This window comes from Pongo pygmaeus, chromosome 3, assembly GCF_028885625.2.
Source record: "Pongo pygmaeus isolate AG05252 chromosome 3, NHGRI_mPonPyg2-v2.0_pri, whole genome shotgun sequence".
In the NCBI taxonomy this organism is placed as follows: Eukaryota; Metazoa; Chordata; class Mammalia; order Primates; family Hominidae; genus Pongo; species Pongo pygmaeus.
The window spans coordinates 151,001,450-151,007,449 of NC_072376.2; positions in this window are offsets into that span (position 1 = coordinate 151,001,450).

Sequence of the window (6,000 nt, forward strand, 5' to 3'; positions counted from 1 at the left end):
GTCTATCATTTCTGGGTGTGGGGAACTTAGCTACAAGAGCGCACGGAAATGCACGAAATTAGGGAGGCACATTCTCTTCCATAATGCTGTGTCCACCCAGTATATTTCTCTCTCGGTGTATTCCATTCTTTCACTGGAGCTAATATTCATAGAAGTTAAGCTTTTCTCCTATGCCTAAAATTGTGTTTTTATTTTCACGTGGATGGTTTCTCTTTGTAATTGTGTGAACAACTCATAAGCATGCTTAATGAACCACATCTTGGTTCCTTTCAACTCATTGGAGAAGTATGTTGTCATAGTTCAAACATAATCAGGAAATGTCATACCTATTAATGGGTTCATTGTGACAAGTCATGAAAATATTACAATGTGTAACTTGGAATCCAGTAAACAATATTAGAAGAGATTTTCTAAAGTATAATTACAATTTTTTCTCTATATGTGCCGAAAAAAGAGTTGTCAGGAGAAAGAAAATGTACTGGCTTATCACGTGATTCTTATCTTGATTTAAGTCATGTTATTACTTATACACCATCCATTAATTCCGAAGAAGACTTAGTGTACTTTAATATATCAAACTATGAAATACAAATTTATATTTCTTTCTTGATTTATATTCTTATTTTGATTTAAGATATCTTTTATCATGCAATTTTTTTGCATTTTATATCATGTATGAAATCAATGAAAGTATTCTACATATATGATATCAAAAATAAATAATACTAAATTATATTACATATAAGTCAGTGTGGAAACAAAGATAAAAGGAAAACTAGTTTGGTTTCTGAAGTACTGCCCTTCCATCATTTATCATTGTTTAGTTAAGGTAACAGAAACTTGAACTGGTGTTTCAATCGGAGGAAATTTAATACACGGTATAGTTACAAAAGGGTCAGAAAGCCTGGAATAGCCAAAAGAGAAAAGTAAACTTCCTTGATTGGTATCTGCAGGAAGCAACGACCATCCTAGGCTAGAGGAGCAAAAGGGATATAGTGTCACCTACAGCCACGGTCCCTGCCCACCTGGAGCTGCTGGAGCCCCACTGCTGCTACTCCTATTTGGAACCACTGCTGAAGCTGCCTTGCAGAAAACTCTGGCCAATTTTCCTGATAGTGTGGGAACCTTGGGGCCCAAAGCTACCTGCAGATGTCACAGAAGATGCATAGCTGGGACAGCTGGGACAGATAGAGGCAGGACACTGTGCTGCCAGGACTGCTGCTACTGCTGCTTTGCTATGACCCACAAAACCTGTGCTGCTGCTGGAAGCATGCTGCAGGAACCAAGTGCTCCACATCACTTTTTGTGACTGCTGCTAAAGGAGTCACAGTATTAGCACCCCTACCCCCCACCACCTAAAACTTTAAAAGGGTGCGAGTGATATGGTTTGGCTGTGTCCCCACCCAAATCTCATATTGAGTTGTAGCTCCCATAATTTCCACGTGTTGTGGGAGGGACCCGGTTGAAGATAATTGAATCATGAGGGCAGTTTCCCCCATTCTGTTCTGGTAGTGAGTAAGTCTCACGAGATTTGATGATTTTATAAGGGGTTTCCCCTTTCACTTGGCTCTCATTCTTTCCTGCCTGCCACCGTGTAAGATGTCCCGTGCTCTTCCGCCATGATTGTGAGGTCTCTCCAGCCACGTGGAACTGTGAGTCCATTTAACCTCTTTTTCTTTATAAATTACCCAGTCTTGGGTATGTCTTTATCAGCAGCATAAAAAACTGATGAATGCAAAGGGATTTTAGCTTTTTCCTTCCTTCTACCTTCCAATCACTTGCCAATGCCTCTCACTGTGAGAGTCTAACAGAAGCTAGCTGGCAAAGACATTTCTAGGCAAAACAGTTTTCAGATGTCCAGCCCCTCTGTTACACACAGTAAGGTACAGAAGATCAGATGAGGCCCTCACGAGACCCTGTCTCACTTCCTAAGTCAGCTAACTTGTAGTCTCCTTTTCCTCTCATCAGCCTTTGGTAATCTCCAGAGATTTTATTCTTCTTTTTTTTTTTTTCTTTTTTCTTTTTTTTTTTTTTTTGACACGGAGTCTCGCTCTGTCACCAGGCTGGAGTGCAGTGGTGCGATCTCAGCTCACTGCAACCTCCACCTGCCGGATTCAAGCAATTCTCCTGCCTCAGCCTCCTGAGTAGCTGGGACTACAGGTGCACACCACCACACCCAGCTAATTTTTGTATTTTTAGTAGAGATGGGATTTTGCCGTGTTGGCCAGGATGGTCTCAGTCTATCAACCTCGTGATCCACCTGCCTCAGCCTCCCAAAGCGCCGGGATTACAGCCAGAGATTTTTTTAAATGTTGTTTTCTGTTCTTCTTTCTCTTCTGCTCATTTTGAAACTAGACAATATATTTCTGTTCTTTTAGTAATTAACTGTAAAATTTGAACAAACATTCTTATATAAATATTTTCCGGCAATGCCAAAATTTGTTTAATATCCCTATCCTCCCTGAATAAGGAGCAAAACATTCTCACTCTTCAGTGTACTCTCTCCTCCTCCTTCCTCATTACTGCTGTCTTGAACTTTAGTTCCACATTTTAACTATCTTTTTACTATGGTAAAATATACATGAAATAAAATTTGCCATTTTAGCAATTTTTAGATACACAATTCAGTGATGTTATTGTATTCACAATGCTGTGCAATCATTACTTCTATCTATTTTCAAAACTTATTTATCACTCCAAGCAGAAACTCTACCCATTAAGAAATAACTCCCCATTATACCTATCCTCAGCCCCTGGTCACTTCTTATCTATTTTCTCTATGAATTTGACCATTTTAGATATTTCATACATGGAATCATAGAATATTTGTCCTTTTGTGTCTGGCTTATTTTGCTTAGAAAAATGTTATCAAAGTTTATCTGTGTTGTAGCCTGTAGAACTTCATTGCTCTTTATGGCTAATTACATTTCATTCCACATACATGCCACATTTGATTTATGCATTCATCTGTGGATGGCTATTTGGGTTGCTTGTGCCTTTGGGCTATTGTGAAGTGCTGCAATGAATACTGGTATTCATGGAGGTATAAAATGGTTCACATTTTGGTTTTGATTTGCATTTTTCTAGTAACTAATGATGTTGGGCATCTTTCATGGGATTATTGGACATTGATGTATCTTCTTTGGAGAAATGTCTATTCAACCCTGTCTGTTTTTAATTGGATTGTTTGCCTTTTTGTTGTAGAGTTGTAGTATTCTGGAATTTAAACACATATCAGATACATGATTTCTGTATTCTGGAATTTAGACATATCAGACATATGATTTGCAAACACTTTCTTCTATTTTGTAGGTTATCTTTTCCCTTTTTTTAACTTTTATTTTAGGTTTAGGGGTACATGTACAGTTTGTTATATGGGTAAACGGGATGTCACAGGGGTTTGGTGTACGGATTATTTCATCACCCAGCTAATAAGCATTGTGCTGGATAAGCAGTTTTTGATCTTCACTCTTGTCCCACCCTCAACCCTCAAGTAGGCCCCAGTGTCTGTTGTTCCCTTCTTTGTGTCCATATGTACTCAATGTTGAGTGCCCACTTATAAGTGAGAACATGTGGTATTTGGTTTAGTGCTCTTGTGTTAGTTTGCTTTGAATAATGGCCTCCAGCTCCATCCATGTTGCTGCAAAGGAAATGATCTCATTCTTTTTGCATAGTATCCTATGGGTATATGTACCACATTTTCTTGTCTAGTCTACTATTGATGGGAATTTAGGTTGAGTCCATGTCTTTGTTATTGTGGATAGTGTTGTGATGAGCATGTGCATGAACGTGAATTTTTTGTTGTTGTTTTTTTGAGACGAAGTCTCACTCTGTCACCCAGGCTGGAGTGCAGTGGCTCGATCACTGCAACCTCTGCCTCCCAGGTTCAAGCACTTATCCTGCCTCAGCCTCCCGAGAGTAGCTGGGACTACAGGCGCAAGCCGCCATGCCCAGCTAATTTTTTTTTTTTTGTATTTTAGTAGTGACAGGGTTTCCCCATATTGCCCAGGCTGGTCTCAAACTCCTAAGCCTGGGCAATCCACCCACGTCGGCCCCCTAAAGTGCTGAGATTACAAGCCTGAGCCACTGCCCTCAGCCCATGCATGTCAATTTATCGTAAAAGAATTTATATTCCTTTGGGTATATATCCAGTAATAGAATTTCTGGGTTAAATGGTGATTCTGTTTTAAGTTCTTTTTTTTTTTTTTTTGAGACAGAGTCTCTGTTGCCCAGGCTGGAGTGTAGTGGCGCGATCTCGGCTCACTGCAAGCTCCGCCTCCCAGGTTCATGCCATTCTCCTGCCTCAGCCTCCCGAGTAGCTGGGACTACAAGAGCTCACCATGCTTGGCTAATTTTTTGCATTTTTAGTAGAGACGGGGTTTTACCATATTAATCAGGATGGTCTTGATCTCCTGACCTCGTGATCCGCCCGCCTGGGCCTCCCAAAGTGCTGGGATTACAGGCATGAGCCACCGCGCCCGCCCTTGATTTGCATTTCTATAATGGTAAGTGATGTTGAGCATTTTTTCACATACTTATTAGCCGCGTGTATGTCTTCTTTTGAAAAATGTCTGTTCATGTTTTTGTCCATTTTTTAATGTGGTTGTTTGTTTTTCGCTTGTAAATCTGTTTAAGTTCCTTATAGATTTTTGATAGTTAGACCTTAGTCAGATGCATAGTTTGCATTTTTTTCTCATTCTGTGGATTGTATTTTTATTCTGTTGATAGTTTGTTTTGCTATGCAGAAGCTCTTTAGTTTAATTAGGTCCCTTTTTTTATTTTTATTTTTGTTGCAAGTACTTTTGGCATATTTATCAAGAAATCCTTGCTAGGTCCTCTGTCCAGAATGACCAGAATATTTTTTAGGTGACCTTCAATGGTTTTTATGCTTTTAAGTTTTACATTTAAGTCTTTAATCCATCTTGAGTTGATTTTTGTATATGGTGTGAGGAAGTGGTCCAGTTTCAATCTTCTGCATATGGCTAGCCAGTTATGCCAGCACCATTTACTGAATAGGAAGTCCTTTCCCCATTGCTTGTTTTTCTCAGCTTTGTGAAAGATCAGATGGTTGTAGGTGTGCAGCATTATTTCCAGGCTCTCTATTCTGTTCCATTGCTGTGATATATTCTGAATGAATTATTCAAAACAAGTATCCAACATCACTAATTATCTCTATGACTCTGTCCAGTCTAGAACTCTCATTTAGTAGATTTTTAAATTTCAATGACTACTTCTTCATTTCCAGTATTTCTCTTTGTAGCTCATATCTGTCTATTAATACATTGGTTGTTTCTTTTTAAATGTAATTTTTTGGCTGGGCACAGTGGCTCACACTTGTAATCCCAGCACTTTGGGAGGCCAAGGTGGGCGGATCACTTGAAGTCAGGAGTTCGAGACCAGCCTGGCCAACATGGTGAAACCCCATCTCTACTAAAAATACAAAAAATCAGCTGGGTAGCAAACCACCATGGCACATGTATACCTATGTAACAAACCTGCACGTTCTGCACATGTAACCCAGAACTTAAAGTAAAATAAAAGAAAAAAAAATTAGCTGGGCATGGTGATGCACTCCTATAGTCCCAGCTACTCAGGAGGCTGAGGCAGGAGAATCGCTTGAACCCAGGAGGTGTAGGTTGCAGCAATCTGAGATTGTGCCACTGCACTCCAACCTCGGCAACTGAGCGAGACTTTGTCCCAAATAATAATAATAATAAATAAATGTATTTTTTTATTTCTTCATGAGTATAAAAAGTATTTTGTGACTACTTATATTAGTTTCTTAGGTCTCCCATAATAAAATGTCACAAACTAGATAGCTGAAACAACAGAAACTTATTTTCTTAAACTTTGGAGGCTAGAAGTCCAAAACCAAAGTGTTGGCGAGTTTATTTTCTTCTGAGGCTGATGCCTCTCTTCTCAGCTTGAAAATGGCCGCTTTTCTCCTGTGTCACCCTGGGAACACAGTTATAGCAGTAATTTAGCAGGGCTCTCTTTGAC